This window comes from Rattus norvegicus, chromosome 20 (assembly GCF_036323735.1).
Source record: "Rattus norvegicus strain BN/NHsdMcwi chromosome 20, GRCr8, whole genome shotgun sequence".
In the NCBI taxonomy this organism is placed as follows: domain Eukaryota; kingdom Metazoa; phylum Chordata; class Mammalia; order Rodentia; family Muridae; genus Rattus; species Rattus norvegicus.
In genome coordinates, this window is record NC_086038.1 from 29,347,907 (window position 1) to 29,365,056 (window position 17,150).

Consider the following 17,150-nt stretch of genomic DNA (forward strand, 5'->3'; position numbering starts at 1 on the left):
CAATTCAGGGCATTTGACGCTGACACTTGCTCTCAGCCCAGGGTAAGACCATGCCTACAGGGATGTTCTAGCATATGGGACTACTTAACTTGCATGAAGGAAATGGTGGCAGCAACTCCCTGGTTCCCACAGTCTGGGTCATGAGGTATGTTCTTTAGGCCATTGTGAGCTTCCAGCATCACATTCTGACTTTTGTTGGCTGCCTATACTGGTTTTCCTTACACATTGACTCCAGAGAGCTAAACATCACGTTGGGCATATGCAGTCACTAAAGCAAGCAGGTGTATCAAGCTTTTTTTTTTTTTTTTATTAACTTGAGTATTTCTTATATACATTTCGAGTGTTATTCCCTTTCCCGGTTTCCGGGCAACATCCCCCTCCCCCCTCCCCTTTCTTATCGGTGTTCCCCTCCCCATCCTCCCCCCATTGCCGCCCTCCCCCTGTATCAAGCTTTAATGATCTTTCTGGAAGAATAGATGCGGCCTTGAGGTTGAGTTTGGGCTAAGTATAAGTGAGGAAGCCAGTTAGCATAGAAGTGACACCCAACAGAGACAGGAAAAGCAGATGGAATGTCAGAAGTCACAAGGTCACAGGGAGAGAGAGGCCCAAGTATTTCGCTTCAAAACCAAGAGGAGTATAGTCATGTGAGCTAAGGAGTGTCTGACAGACTCCATTCATAAGAAATAGGATCATTTCAGTCCTTGGCAAGCATGGCTGATGATGCTCCCTGGGCCTTTGTAGTATGGACAGCAAGGTCCAGACAGCAGAGCATGTTCCTCAGCTGATGTCAGGAAGATAAGCCCTGGCTAAGAAGAATATGACAGCTAACTAAGGAGATGGCAGAGGTGACAGAATAGGGTGTCTAAGGGCCTGATTGTCAGTGACTAGACAGAAGCACAGGCAAGGCACAGAGAGCAAGGGGTTGGTGGTCAGGTGGTCAAGGGGACAGCTTCAAGACAGGTCTCATGTGGAAGGGACAGGGAGTGTAGAATGGGGGCATCTGTGTGGCTTACCAAAGCATGTGACTTGTCACCCTTTAGCAGCTGTTACATCCGTGTAACAGAAGCTGATTAAAGGCATCACGAGGGAGGGTAGATGACTTTAACAAAATGGGTGTTCTGGTGTCTTGCTCACAGTGTCATTCTCCTCTTGGCAGGATGTGGGGAGAAGGTCTGTTGAGTTGACCTTAGGCCCTGATGGCCTCCCTTCTCTGTGGTCACCCTTCTGCCCTTAGTCCATGCCTAACCCTCCACTCTCGGGCTAACTCACTGCATCTTTCTTGTGTATTCTCTCTCACTGTCCCTTGCCTGTACCTGGCTCTCAACTCCTGATGAGACCAGTTTGTGGGGGACCATAGGCCTTTCAGGAGTGTGTACCATCTGGTCATTTCTCAGAAAGATGGTTACCTATCTCTATTGTTCCTCTGTTCTGCTGCCTTATGAGCGTTCTACAATGATCTAGAAAGTTTATCCCATGTGTCCATCTTTTTATTAACAATTTTCTAACAATTTAATTGTGTTTAATTAAAACACAATTCCATCATTTTTCTCTTCCTTTTTCTTCTCTCCAATCTCTCTCATTGACTCCCTTTCTCGCTCTCAAATATATTGCCTCTTTTTTTTTTTGTTACCCAGGCAGACCCAGACAGACAGACAGGCATGCATGCACGCACACACACACACTTCTAAATATATAAATATAACCTGCTCAGTCTATATAATGTTACTTGAATGCATGTGATCTTAGGGATGACCACTTGGTATTGGATAATCAACTGTAAGGCTCATCTCTGGGAAAGACCATCCCCCACCCCACCCCATAACATACCATAGTTTTTTGTCTAGGGTTGGAGACCCATGTCTATTGGTGGTGGTGTTCAGCCCTTGGTCATGAAGCCATGTTGTTGAGACTATATGGGGGTAGAGTCTCTGACGTTTTTAGGAGACACAATCTCACAGTGAACCTCCTGTTTCTCTGGATTTTACAGTCTTTCAGGCTCTTCCTCCACAATGTACCCCGAGCCTTGGGTGCAGGACTATCTAGCCTTTTAAGCCAGAAAGAACTCTTCTGTTTAACATTCTTCTTAAACCTTGGCCAAGTCCTTTCGGTGTTAGTTACTACAGTTTACTAACAGTAACTAGTTAGTTACTGCTACCAGTTTACTCTGGTGAAGCAGAGTAGAATGCTGTGTTCACAGCAGTGGATCTATTTGCAACAGAGATAGAAAGAAACATTCAGCAGGGACTAGATGTGGCATTGTGGATGCTTAAACTTGACCCAAAGAACATGGATGGAGTATCTGTATATGAACACACAAAGCAAGTAGACGGTTACTAACTAATGTTGGTCAGCACTACCTGCAGTGTAATTACCAGCCTTTGATAAGATAATGATCAGGAGACAACCCTTCCATAAATAATACTCCCAGGCAGTATTATTAGAGAAGGCAACTTCTGGTCATTTCTGCAATATCAGTATTTATAATTAGAATACTAAGGAGGAGACAGGCCTAGTGGTTTGCATCTGTAATGCCAACCCTCAGGAGGCTGAGGCAGAATCATGGAGAGTCTGAGGCCAGCCTAGGCCATGTGACTTTAAAAAAATAATAGATTCATAGTAAATCAGAGACATGGTTCCTGAACCAGGAACATGTTGGTGCCAACTCCTGAAGTCGCAGGCTAGACTGTTTTGAGCTTCTATCACATCCAGATGTGGATATGTGCTAAATTCTAGTCAACAGATTATGGCCACAAATCCTTCTTATCTGAAAGCCCTCCAAGTCTTGCTTTTTCTCTCATCTACAGTGAAGACCAAGGGCCCAATGGAGGGCAGAGCCACAATGTAGAAGGAGGCTGGGCCCTGAACAGGTGCTGAGGATTCTGGCCAGGAAGATCCACATTATTCTGAGAGGTAAATGAACAATGTCTTATCCATGGAGATGGATTATTAGGACAGCTAGGACTAATTACAAGAGGTAGCATGAACCAGTACTGCTGAACACAGCACATAGTTGCCTTTAACTGTGACTAACTTACTGTTTCTGAGAGGGCTCATTGTTTAGCTGTTAAGAGCAGAGGATTTAGGAATACACATACTGGTCTCAATGTGTCTTTAGTAATACCACAATAAAATGTAGGTATGATTTTTTCCCCAACCTACACTAATAAGCATTTAACCTCCCCTCTAGCCCACCACCCATCAGAGGTAGCAGAAAAGTTATTAGGACATGGGGGAAGTAAAACTGTTTAGAAATAGTTCTTTGGGGGGGAGTCCAATCTTTGTTGTCAGGATATCAACAGTTCAGTCCTATAACAAACACCAAATATGAATCAGCAGCTGCAGTCCACTCCACTCGGTAGTCACCACCCATGAACCAGCAAGTGCAGCTCAATCCAGAAAAACCCACAATGCTCGACAACCAGCCCTAGGCTGTGGAAGTAACAAGAAGCTGCAGGAAGTTCTTTGGTGAGTTTCTCTTTGGCCTCACCACAGGACCAATACATGCATGTTGTTAGCGAAGGCTAGAGAGGCAGAGCAAAGCAAACCAATCCTTGAGCTCTCAACGTGTTGTGGTTTGCCCTGGAGTTATCTGTATTTTGATGCTAATTCCACTGTCCCAAGGACAGCTGCCTAGTCTCATACTCAGGACTCAGGTGACTTCACCAGAACCTTCCCCCCATTTAATTTGTAAAATACAGGTGAGGGCAGGTACAGGATAGAGGGAGGCCTGTCATTGGATGAGAAGGAAGGATGGTTGGGAGAAAAGTTTGAAGGAAGAGGAGGAGATGGGAACGGAAGAGACAGGAGGGACAGCCCAGTAGCTTCGGGACAACATGGAGGCTGAGGTTAAGATTCCATGCTGTACCTTTACAGGTTGTTATGAATGTTCTTAAGGGATGGATGTGTACCAGGCTTTGTATGTTTAGGTGGGCAATTACATCTTATCAATTGGGTCAAAGGTTATTGTGTTGTGTGTTCTTTCATGTGCAGATTTAAGAGTGTGTGCATCGGCTGGTCTGGGCCACCAGGGAGTTGGGATGTGTGTTTTTTGGCCTGGAAACCTGCCTTGGGAACTAAATAGGTAGAGAGATTGCTGTCAGGCTCAGAGAGAGGCCTTTGGCAATGTGATATGGGATGGAGCAGAGCAGGTGAGACACTTTTCCGATTGAGATTTAAGATATCTAGCAGATATCTTGGAGCACTGTGGTGTAGACCTAGTAGGGGATAAAAGACAGCATTTTATTTTTTATATTTTTATAACAGCATCACTGTCTGTGGGGTCATATTTACATTCCTTCTGGACATCGTGCGTCCTCTCATGCATCTTCTATACCAAAACATCCTTTCACTTGTGTCTGCTTTGAGATAACATTCACATCTGCTTTTGCAAAACATCCTTTTGCTGTGTTCCCCAGCGGTCGCCCACCCCCAAATCATTTGACATAACTGATGTTCCAAAGAAACCAGAAGTTTCTACTTCTGTATCACAGTTCTAAGACATGCAAACAGAGCAGTTCTTGAGAGCATTTTTGAAGGAAGAGAATCTTTATGAAGTCATAATGGAGCTTTCTGAGGATCCTCTGGACTCCCCCCGCCCCCATCCCCAAACCCCTGTTCCAGAGGGGCAGTTCTAATAGGGCTGAGTGCAGTTTGAGAGACATTTTCCTACTTTATGGCTCCTCTTCACTAACTTACAAAGCAGTGGCCACTGTGGGAGCCTCGGAGCCCAGAGCCCAGAGCCCAGGGAGAATGGCACCTGCATACGTGTGCCCAGGGATAGAGACAGTGATGAGGATGGGACCCAAGAGACCAGTGTGCCAGTGTTCCCGAGGGATCCATGAGTCACTCTGGAAGATCTTGCTTGCCTCAAGCTCCTTTTTATATGGTTGTCTTGGGGCATTTTCGAATATCAATTTCTTGGAAACTTTTTTTTTTTTTTTTTTGGTTCTTTTTTTCGGAGCTGGGGATCAAACCCAGGGCCTTGCGCTTCCGAGGTAAGCGCTCTACCACTGAGCTAAATCCCCAACCCCAATTTCTTGGAAACTTATCAAGTTCAAGAAACAACAGTTACTTTTCATTGTGACTTTTGGGGTCTGTCAAGCGTGAAGCCAGTGACATCATGTCTACAGGGTAGGCACAGGTTGCCAGGTATAGCATGGCACCTGTGTATGGGACATGTTTCTATTGAAACAGCATGTTCTCTGAAACTCAGGATCACTGGGTGGCCCTGTGTCTCTGTTCCCTGCTTCATATAAAACTTCAGACTCAAGGACAGATGGGAGGAAGGTCCTAGTGGAATTCATTACTATACACAGACATCCATTGGTATAAAAATGTGAGGCCTCCAGTATGGACCACAGGCCCAACTATCTTACCTCACAGCCTCTCTGGATATCCAGAGAGTTATGATTGTCTGGTCTGTATCTACAGCAAGGATGAGACCTTCAGTCTCTTCAGAACCAATCCAAGGACACCTGTCTGAGAACCAGAGCTTTTTTTTCTCCTCTCAGGGTCACACGGGCATGGCTTCCAGGGCTCTGATTCCACTGGGGGCTGTTTAAGGAAAGGCCAAGTGTACAATTTTCTTTTTGAGTCATGTGATCAGTCAAAGTCATGGATTCAGGAGGGGTTGGTATTAGATATAAGAGAAATATCCAATAATATCAGTGTAGGAAGAGAGCTCACTGAGGTTCCTGATAATAACTGAGTCTGGAGACATCCAGTGCCATGTTCCCCTTAGCTTCCCAACTCCCCAAGTAAGAAAAGCCCTAAATACTTCCAAGGATGCTCATGTATCCAGAAGTAGGAGAGTAGGAATCTAATCTCTGCCCATTTTATAAGGGGCCGCCAGGCTGTGGGACCATTGGCCAGCAATTATATTCTCATTGCACTTCTTTTCTTTTTCTTTTTTTTTTTCTTTTTTTCGGAGCTGGGGACCAAACCCAGGGCCTTGTGCTTGCTAGGCAAGCACTCTACCACTGAGCTAAATCCCCAACCCTCTCATTGCACTTCTAACCTCCAGAGGAGCCTATTCTTAGCCAAGAGCCTGGCCATAAACCTATTCTAAGAACATGGAGTCACCTGGACCATACCAGCAACTTAAGAGCTCAGTAGGCAAAAGTCTCACCAGCACAACCTAAAATACTAGAGGGAGACTTGTGGACCTATCTATGAAATGAGGGCGCCATGACCATCAATGGGAGGGGCCACAGTAGGAAACCATACACTCTCTGCTGTCAATCACACTAGCTCTCCTTTCCCGTGGGCTGCTCCAATTCCTCTAACACCAGTCAACCAGAGAGTCAGACTTGTAGGTGTCTCCAGTCTCCTTGTCAGCTAACCGGCAAAAAAGCTTTTCCTTGTTTCAAAAAAAAAAAAAAAAAACCATAGTAACAGACATTCAGCCCTCACTTTGAATCACAGGCTTAGTATCTACAACTGGTTCTCAAAAACCCTAGATGCCCCACCCCCAACCTGTCTGTGTGCAGAACTCAATGGACTTCTGAAACCTCCCACTCAGAGGTCAGAAGCACCTGACTGGAGGCAGAGGAGACCTTGCTCTAGATTTCTGTTTCAGCAACAAGGCTACAGACTGCCTCGACTCCTCCTCTCTTTCAGCAGTTGCAAACATAGGACTGCCTGATTGAAGGGAGAAACCATCTCAAGTGGGAGAGCCCAGCGCATGCTGCAGTCCAGGAAACACGATTGAAGACAAGCATCAGATTGAGGACCCACGGCGGGGTCAATGGTACCATCATAGTCTCTTACAGTACTTGGGCAGAGTGACATTTGAGCAAAGAAAAGAGGCTCATGAGAAAAGTGGTCTGTCAGATCCTAGGGAGCCTACTGTCAAAGAGCCAGCGTGGCAGCAAGTCCAGCTCAATCCAGCCATGAGCTATAGAACCCAGTACAGCTTCTACATCCATCCTAAGACCCAGAACAGCTTGATCAGAGGTCCAGGATGTAGCCCAGGCTGGAACTGCACACTCCTCAAGGTTCCCAGCAGTGTCTCCTAGATGACTGCTAGGTCCAGCTACACACTCCCAAGGACAAATCCAGCATCAATTAGCACCGTATTATTAGCACCCTTAGGTAACTTCCAAGGTCACACTCTTATACATAATGATCAGAGACAACACATTCTTTCATTCCACCACCACCAAGGTCTGATGCAACCAGGGCAGTACAAACTGAATTGAAAGAGAATTAACCAATGACCGTAGGCCATTGAACAGTCAGGTCCAATTAAAGAGCAGGCGTTCAGTTTTCTATGGTAAAGCTAAGTCCAAAAACACGGCAACAAGCAAGCGGCTGCTTGCATTTTCTTCTACAGCGTTCTGAGACTGGAGCTGCACTCTCCAAAGGGAAAACAAGTCAGAGTTGACCTGACCCTGCAGGCTCCTCCTTCATCTTCAGCAAGGCTTGGAAACCGAGTGTTCTCTGAGCCTTTGCTGGCCACTCAATGTGAACAGAAGACCAAGCAGCTCTCTCGTGACCTCCCTTATGGGCAAAGTTCATCTGACTTCGATCTAAGAGAGCTACCCTCAGAGGAGCTAATGGGGTTTTGATGGCTACTTCAATCCAGAAGGCTGGGTGTCCTTCGCAGGTGGGGACTCTTTTGAGTAGAAGCAGGGGGTGATCTGTAACAAGCTTACACAAAGAGGGGTAAGTGATAATGCTGTGATTGCCCCCTAGTAGGGGGCCATGTATTTCCAAGAGCAGACGTGCTGGTCTTCACTCTGGCTTTGTGCAGAGATCATCTTAGAGATGACAGAAGCCCTGTGAATCAGTTGTGAACATCCTCATAGCTCCTGCCCCAGCTTTTGTTCTGTGTTGACTGAAGGCTGTATATAAGGAGTCTTCAGTCTTGTTTCCTAACACTTCATCATTTTGCTGCTGCCTGGGGTTCTTAGAGCGAAGAACCATGACACCCAAGACCAGTCATGGTAGAGTTAGAGCATAGGTTGAGTCCAGGATCTGTTGAATTTAAGGAAGTCTCCCTGGGGTGCTTATAGACCATGCTATCGGCCTTTGAGCATGGATCCTTAATTAAGCTCCCCTTCAACCATCAAATGACTCAGAGTCGGGTCTGGTTTCTCTAGCATCCCAGCCCCAGGGTTTTCCCCCTTGGCGGTGTGAACACTGTCCATCTACCAGTTTCTTCCTGCACATGTTAAATTGCTGGAGGTGACATCAAGGGCCATAGACGAAGGTTACATGAGTAGCCTGAGAAGAATGGCCTCTCGGTTTTAGAGGACAGAGGGCTGAGCTGAGGTAGTTTCCTGTAATGCCATGAGAAGGTCTGCCCCAAGCTTCCAGAGACAGATTTCTAGCCATGACCTTGGTCACTTGTAGAAGCATCGCCCCAGTTGCCATTGGCTCATGCATGTCTGTAGTCTGATTTCCTATCATGAGGAATGCAGTTGCATTATACTCCAGTTCATTTTAATGACTTCCTGTTCACTTGATTTCCTCCTAAAGCTATAACTTCAGATAAGATTCCATTTTGGGTCCAGTTGGGTAGGACCTCATGGGTCTGCTGAGTCTAAAGCTAGCCCGGACCATGCTACAGGTACAGCAGGGTCTGTCAGACTTCTGCTTCAGCCATTGCCACAACGGGCTCAGTTGATTGCCAGCCTCAGTTTAACTCAGGTCTTTTGTGATTATTCTATAACTTGTCTAGTTATAGACATCCTTGGGTTTGGTGATAGGACCCTAGAAAACAGCATGAGATCAAGTTGGCAAGTCATGTAGACAACTTTAGGAAGTATCATATGCTCCAGGTTTCCCGTTTCCTCCTAGATTGCCATTTTTTCCTTGTTTATTTTTTTGCCACTAATGGCACGGTGATGTCTCCTCTTTTGGAAGCTCATTCCTCACCAGCTTGGTCCTCTTCAGATTCTGGCAATCCATCTGTGGTGTTTATAAACATCATAGCTCCGATGTGGAAGTGGCCCCAGAGACATTGACTTGGGCTTGGCCAGCCCTCTCTGGCCTTGTAGACTGCCTCCAGGTCCTTGCAAGTCCTTGACGTTAGTCATCTCTGCTCAACTCATGTCAGCGATGGAACTCTTCTGCTTGGCTTCAAAGTCTCTGTCTGGAGAGACTGTGTACCTGGAGAGGGCTTTGTACCTGGATAACAGATCACCATCAGCTGGGCAGTAGGACTTGCCTCAAGGACAGTAAATGCTTCTGTGGAGGGAAGGGACTCCAGGAGACCGTTTGTCCTTGGAAGCAGATGGTAATTAGGAAAGTACCAGTCACCTACACCGGCACGTAAGCTCATATTACCTGCCAGTGTCCTCCAGACTTTTATAGGCATGAGAGCCAGGTGTCTTTAGAGCACCTGACTCAGGGGAAAGATTTCTGGTATATTCACAAAGGTAACTACTTGAATTCCAGTAAGAAGGGGTTAACCAGTCATGGTTGTGCCACAGACTGGAGCTTGAGGTGTGAGACATTTGGCTGAGAGTGGTTACTCATTGGGTTACTCAATGGGGTTTAGGTAGACCAGATAATCCTTGTAACCTAGGGGTTGTAGATCATAGTGTCTCCTGCAGTTGACAGTTTTGACCTGGCTTTGTCTGTAACTAGGGATCTTTCCAGACTGGACTCTTTCTCCATTTTCTGTCTTTGTCTGGCCTTGTTGCTCCCTGGGCTTCATGCCCAGAACTGAAGTATTCAAGTTGCTGGGTGGCCAGAGCATTTCCCTATTGCCCAGCACATAGGGAGAAAGAGATCAGATTGCCCTTCAGGTGCCCTGCCTGCCATTTCCTGGGGGTAGAGATGTCTTCTTGTGTTTGCTTATGGAATCTCAGTAATCTAACATCACTTCAAAGTTGGCTTGTGGTTCTGAGAATTATTTCTCATGCACTGGCTCACTTTCCTGTCCGAAATATAGGGATTAGGGTTCTATTTCATGGTTCTATTTCTGGACTCCATGTTATCTTGTAGAATTATAACTTAATTGTCCCTCTAGACTAGACCAGTGGAGACAAGGCATGCGCTCCTTCCTCTCTGGAGCCCCGTTTTCACATTGACCCCTTTTCAAACATGGTTGGAAGCAGAGTAATGTACTATGCATCTCTGCGATGGGGTGGGTCTCCTTGTTGAGTAGGCCAGTGAGTTACGAGCCATGAAGCTTCCGAAGTTTCTTGGTGATGGATGAAATTTTGTCCTGTGTCACAATCTCTTCCTATGCTGCTTCAACTTCAGTTCTCTTGATAGGGGTCTATTGGAGGAATTCTAGCTGGGAGAATGGCTAGTCACTTGTGCCTGGAGGGACAAAAACTGAAGGGGTCTCAGGGACATAGTGCCCATAGATCCCAATTTCTCCAACAGTGATAGGCGCTCCAGCCTGGAGCCTTGTGGGAACTTTCTGCTGATGCAGATCCGGAGACTCAGCTGAGTCTTAGTTTATCCCCCCACCCCCTTTTTTCTTTTTCTTTTGGTTTTTCAAGGCAGGATTTCTTTAAACCTAACCATAACCCTACTACTAATACTAACCCTAAGCCCTGGATATCCTGAGACTCACTCTGTATATCAGCCTGGCCTCAAACTTAGAGATCCACCTGCCTCTGCCTCCCGAGTGCTGGAATTAAAGGCACGTACACCACTGCCCTGCTTATTCAGCTGACTTTGAGGTTGGCCCTTTCTGGTCCTGTGTGGCCGAGTCTGAGGACAGGGCACTTAGTCTCAGCTAGAGGCTAAGTCCAGGGCTCACATGGGAGCCAATGGAAGGGACTAAGGCATGATGAGGCCTTATTAGCTAAGGCAGAAGCCACCCACAGAGTGTGTCTCCCGAAGACAGTACAAGGCATAAGACTGTTTCCTCTTGGAGGACTTGATCATTTCCTGGTCTCAGATGTCACCGCTCTCCCTATAGTCATAGCAGAAGAAGCTGAGCGCATTGCCTGCACAGACTGTGTACATGGTTATAGTATTCCCATCTGTATAAACCCATTCCTCCCCTGTCTAAGTTGTCAGCCTAGGACCCATGGCAGCTAGACGACATGTAGCTTGGTCTATAGTCTGGTGAGTTCAAAATGTATGATTTTATTAGCAAAGTCTTTAGTCCCATGGACCCCTCCCTAGGAACCCTTCACTGACTTTAGGTGGTATCGGACATTCTTTGTCTTGCAGGGCACACAGAATATCCTAAGAGTCATGGCTCATGGTGGCCAGTGGTATAGTCACCTCTAGAGAAGTCATGGGGTGACGGACTCCTTCTTTCTGGTCTGCTGTTGGCTTCTCTCAAACATTTAGGACTCTGTAGGTCTCAGACCCACATCCTTGTGGGAGAGCTCTGTCTTCTGCCAGTGCCTCCACTTAGGGAGCCCTCCTGACACAGCCCTGACCCCATGGACAGTGTTCCAATTTGGCTACTCTTTGCTTGGTTCTTCCTCTGGTTTTGTCTTGCGCGCTAGGGCAAGTCTGAGGTGGCTCCGTTTCTATGATGCCCTTTGTACTGTTTGTAGCCTTGATGCTCAGCCTTCTTGGTAAAGTAGCTGGGAGGATCTTTTGGTTCAGCCTGGCCAAAGGGTTTCCAGTGATGTCTACCTGGATGCTTTCATGTTCTGGATCAATCCCTGAGAGTCGTGGAGCTTATGGGGTGGAGGGCGTGTTTTGAAGCCTATGGTTGCTACATCATCTGCAGGAATGCTGGGAGATGTCCGTCTTTCTGCTCATGTGGAAGTTTCCACCTGTGATGGTTTAAGGAGCATCCCCTATGTTTCTCTAGAGGCTCTGGCTGTTCTCCCAGGAGCAGTAGATGACTCTTCCTATGGGAAAGATGTTTCTAGAAAAGGATGATTACTCATGAATATTTCAGAAATCCATGGCTCAATGATGCACATGGACTATTATTATGATAGAGAAGGATGGCAGCTGTCTTCCTGTGAACCACACAGCCCCAGGTCCTCTTTATCCATAAAAACCTATAAACATCAGTCTTTCCTAAAAGTGCTGGCCACTCTCTCAAGAGGTCTGTGACAGAAATGTCTCTCCCATGTGATGTATTCTTGAAATACTATTCACAAGTGTTTGTCAAAGGCATCACCGACGCACACGTTCTACTACAATGAGGTAGACACACCCATGTGTACATAGACATCACACAGATCTAGTTAAGGTCCAAAGCTCCTCAAACCACCATCAGAGAATGCGATAGATAGGCAACTTGCTTACAAGGGTTAACAGTGTGAGTCTCTTCAGAGTTGTGGGGGACAGAATGATTTTCTGCATGGATACTGGCCTCCACGATGGACTAAGCATGTTTGTAAACACTCGTCTGTCTCTAGACTGACTCACCTGTCCTGCTATCTCTGACTGAAGGGATGATCAGGAAGCTGGCCGCAGGCCTCTTTTGGAAGTGATGATTCCTGAGGTTCAGTGTTTAAAAACTGCTCCCTCACAGATTCACTCATGGGACCTATGGCACCTTCCTTCTCCTGTCCAAGTTGTCTCCATTCTATCTCTCCCTCCAAAAGCAGTTACTTTCAGAATCTGGGCATGTTACCTGCCTACAGTATACTTCCTTACCCCTCTTTGTACCCCCAATGTTTAGCCTGCAGAGTTAACTTCCCACTTTTAAAAAGATTTATTACTTTTTATTTTTCATGTATGAGCGTTTGTATACCTTATGCTTGTGCACTGCATGCATGGTTGGTGCCTGCAGAGGTCAGAAGAGGGTGCTGGGTCTTCTGGAACTGGACTTATAGACAGTTACGAAGTTGCCATGTGATTGCTGGGAACTGAGCCTTGGTCTTCTGCAATAGCAGTCAGTGCTGTTAACCATGTAGCCCCCCTCTCCAGCCCTCTTGGTCCTCTCTCTTAACCTCTTTTACTTGACACTGCTAAGGTCAGCAGCTGAAGAGATAAGTTTTGACCACGTTATTCACATGAAGATTGTTACTGGCTGAATTCTTGCTTAGCCAAGCCTGGGTCCAGTGCTTTTACAAGAAAGTTATTGGTTTTGATGACACTCTGACCACCTTTAGAGCTTTGAATGTGGATCTGTGCCCTCTTACTCAGCGTCTGAGATCCCATGTAAAAAATTTCATAGACAAAGAACAGAGACTGGCCTGTGTTAGAGGTGGACATTACGTGTGGCCCCTGAGTCCCTGCTTCTGTAACCCTTCGAGGCTCCTGCTGTGTCTGCCTTCTGCTCCTACTGGATCAGCCTGCTCTGCTCCTTTCTCTGTCCCACGAGCCCCTGACCAGGCTGTAGATTCCACTGAATCAGACTCGCAAATCTCGTAAGAACACATGATGCTCAGACGCTGTCTTACCGACTTAGTTTCTTTAAGCCGATGTTTGGCTCTGATGCCCTAGCTTATGTACCTCTGGTAGAACTTGAACCTTTCACAGCAGCAGAGATTAGCAGACTTCCTGCACGTCAGAACCTGGTCAGTAGACCCTGTTTGTAGACGCCTGATGTTCAACTGAGTAAGGAGACCATCTCCTCCATCTGAGGTTACCAGAGCCCTGAACCGCAGGGTTCCTAAGTAGGATGCCCTCACCACGCCCACATGGCAGGTTTGCTGGTCAGTGTGCCCAAACCCAGTTCTGAGCTGAGCGGCACATGGAAAGAGTGTGCTTGACTTTTCCTGACTCAGTGTGTAGGGATTCAGGCAGAGATGGACCGGACCTTGGCCTCGAAGCACAGACCATAGTGAAGACCCCCAGAATCTCTGTCATCTTCAAGAACTACTTGGTGGCCACGTGGTAGTATGAGAGATGCACAGTGCTGCAGCTCAGAACGGCTTCTTTCTAACGGCGACTTGCTTCTCTTGTGTTTCTCCCTGTGCCAGCGATTATCTCAGGGACCAACGGAAAAGAAATATTTTATAGGATGTTAACTCGTTGCCCTCTCTCTTCCCTGATGGGCCCTTTCTGGCTCACTTGTGTGTGTCTGGCCTACTGGCCATCTGTTGTGTGAGATGCTCAACGGTAGGCTGTCTTAGTCACTGTTCTACTGCTGTGCAGAAACACCATGACGAAAGCGGCACTTATTAAAGAAAGCATTTAACTGGGGGCTTGCTTCCAGTTTCAGAGGTTTAGTCTGTTGTTATCATAGCAGGGGGCACACCATGCAGGAAGGCACTGGAGTAGTTGAGAGCTACATCTTGATCCTTAGGCAGAGGGGAAGAGGGGGAGGAAGCAGGAGGGGGAGGGGAAGGAGGAGAATGAGGGGGAGGGGGAGGGGGAGAAGGAAGGGGAGGGTGGAGAGAGAGACTCGTCTCTGAGCTTGGCATGGCTTTTGAAACCTCAAATCCCACTCCCAGTGTCACACTCCCTCCAACAAGGCCACGCCTCCCAATCCTTCTAATCCTTTCAAACAGTTCCATCCCCTTGTGACTAGGCATTCAAATACATGAGCCTATGGGAGCCGTTCTCATTCAAACTGCCACACAAGTCTTCTCACCCTGCCTTTCCCAGTTCCTCTCCTGGGTGTAGTCACTCAGATGCCGCCAGCTCTCAGTACAACCTTGACTTGTCTGCCCGGAGGACCAATATTTTGTTTTCCACCCTTCAGGAATGTAACAAAATGATACCAGATTGTTCTCTGGAATAGCTATCCAGGGCATATTCCCACCACCCAGAATCCCTACTAAGAATCCACACAATCCAGCTATCTAACACTCAGCAACCTAATTGGCATGAAGGGATTCCATTGTGGCATTGGCATTTCTGAGTTTGAGCATCTCCTTAGGAAGCGCTCTTAAGTAGCCTTGACCTTGCCTTTCCCCCTTGGTCTCATTTTAAAGGATATTTTCTACATTACAGATGCTGACCCCTGGCTGAGTTTACACAGTGCATGTCACTCTAGCTTCTGTAACCTGATTTTGAGCTCAGCGGAAGTGACTTGTTTATTCTGGTCAAATTCACTTGTCTGCTCTAGGGTTTATGGCAGTAGTTTTACAAAGTCACTTTTTAGTCCACAGTTACCTAATGTATAACACGCAGTGCCTTCTATTATGTTTCTAATAAAACTAGGCTCTTACAAAAATGGCTGTGTCTTAAAAACTTCTCTAGATGATTAGAGGCTTAGAGTGGTACAGCTCATAACTTGCTGTGTATAGGAGAATGACTTTGAACTTCTGATTAGAGCACTGGGATTATAAGCGTGCTGCCATGCCTGGTATTGGACCTTCTCTCCTTTTCCCTCTGCCGTGAGCTGGCTTCCCTGTCTTACTTAGACAAGTTTGTCCTTTGACCCAGATTTGCGACCACCATTTTCATACATGTGCATCTAGGCCTTGCTGTTTGCTTTGTGTATCCTTGTGTACAGAACTCACTAGCTTTGTCTCTCTGGTCCCGACAGGTGGGACAAGTCCTCTTCTTGTTGTTTTGTTGTTGACTTAGACATTTGTAGTTTTTTTTCTCCATAGAAACTTTAAAGTAATTCATATTTAAATAAGAGAATTTGAGATCATGTTGACTCTATAGACTAATTGAGAGAAATAACTAAGACTCAAATAGTTTTTGTCTTAAACTAATTCTCTTATTTTGTTAAATCTGCTAATTCCTAACCAGGGGCTCACTTGATAGACTTCATTTACATATGCAAATGAGGACACTCCATGGTAGACGTCACTGAAATCAACTCTCATTTCTAGAATATAGCTGCTGGATCACAGCATAATCTTGGTCAGCAACCTCTCTAGTGTCTCATGTTCTTGTTCACGGGGTACATAAACTGAACTTCCCCGAATTGGGTATCAGTCACCATCCAGAGCGGAAGGAGAGTCAGTCGTTCTTTCAGAAAGCTGAAGGGATACTGAAGAATGTAGGCCCCACACAGGAATGTGTCCTCAAAAAGGGATAGGATTTGGGTGGTACATAGTGTATCAGCCAAGGTATTCACACTAGGGGAATCCCCATGCATGTGAATAAGGGGTCTTGGGCTGGAGAGATGGCTCAGCCACTAAAGGCTAGGCTCACAACCGCAGATATAAGAGAATAAAGAGTCCTGGTTCACACCTCTCTCAGGTATAGGGTAATATCTTCTGCAAAACTAATAAGGAATATATGTTCCAGTCCTGTGCACGCACATCAAAGTGGACCTCAGCAGACCTGGTGTGTCATAAGTCTGGCTGTCTATGGCTAGGGAGCACTCCCTCTCCATCCCTTCGGGGTTGTCCTACTAGTAAACATACTACCTTTCCTATTTGTCAACATCTTGCCTGGCTGAAAGGAAAAGTATTGGCTCAGACCAAGTCCTCGACACAAAGGAGAGGTGTCTTAGAGGGACAGAGGACAGAGAATATGAGTCAGAGACAAGACATAGAAGATGAGGGAGAAGGGGAAGGGAACAAGAGAAAGGGGAAAGGGTATTTGTCCTGGAGGACAAAGGATTGCCTCTGGAGAGAGAGGAGACCGATGTGTCATATAGGCAAATGGTTGCTTGTAAAGGTAAAATGGGAAATCCCATATTAGGGTGAGGTACTTCATTTTAATTGGGCGTGTTGATCAGGTGAGCCAAATGGGACTTTTGATTGCTGGATTTCAATACTTTGATAGCTAGACCTTGGTCATCCGTCTCAAGAGGAGGAAGTGACCAAATAAGGGAATGGACTGTGGTGCGGGAGGGCTGCTAGTGTTAGGAATGGGATCTAAGGGTTTTTAGCAAGGCAGAGGGAATTGGGGAGAAGGGCAAGGCCTGCCAGAGCCACGCTCACCAAAGCGCAGCTGACAGAGTCCCTTCGCTAGCTATTCTAGTCTCATTTCTGCTGATGTGATAAAACTCTCTGGCCAGAGGCAACTCTGGGGAGAAAAGGACTTCTTCCTCATCTCCCTCCAGGCCACAGTCCCTTGCTGAGGGAAGTAAGGTGGGAACTCTAGCAGGAAACTGAAGAGAAAATTATGGAGGGATGCCACTGGCTGGCAGGCTCTCTGGCTCATGCTTAGCTAGCTTATACAGTCTGGACCCATCTGCGTAGGGATAGCACTGCCCGCAGTAGGATGGGCCATCCTCCTACAGTTAGTGATCAATATCCCACAGACATCGTGCCAATCTGTCTGCAGCAACTGTTCGATTGAGGTGCTCCCTTCCCAAACGTGTCAACAGACAAACGAACTAACCAGGTCACCTCGGGCGCCTACTCCTGAGGACACAGCTGACACCTGCTAGTCTCTCTTCCCAAGAG

At 46.6% G+C, this 17,150-nt stretch overlaps 1 long non-coding RNA gene across 1 annotated transcript; it reads left to right on the forward strand.

The window, feature by feature from the left end:
• The first annotated feature begins 4,428 nt into the window (after positions 1 to 4,428).
• LOC134483804 (uncharacterized) lies at positions 4,429 to 10,481 on the forward strand. The gene is made up of 2 exons (XR_010060841.1): positions 4,429 to 4,994; positions 6,619 to 10,481. It is a non-coding gene; the product is annotated as an uncharacterized LOC134483804 (long non-coding RNA).
• Positions 10,482 to 17,150: the final 6,669 nt, after the last annotated feature.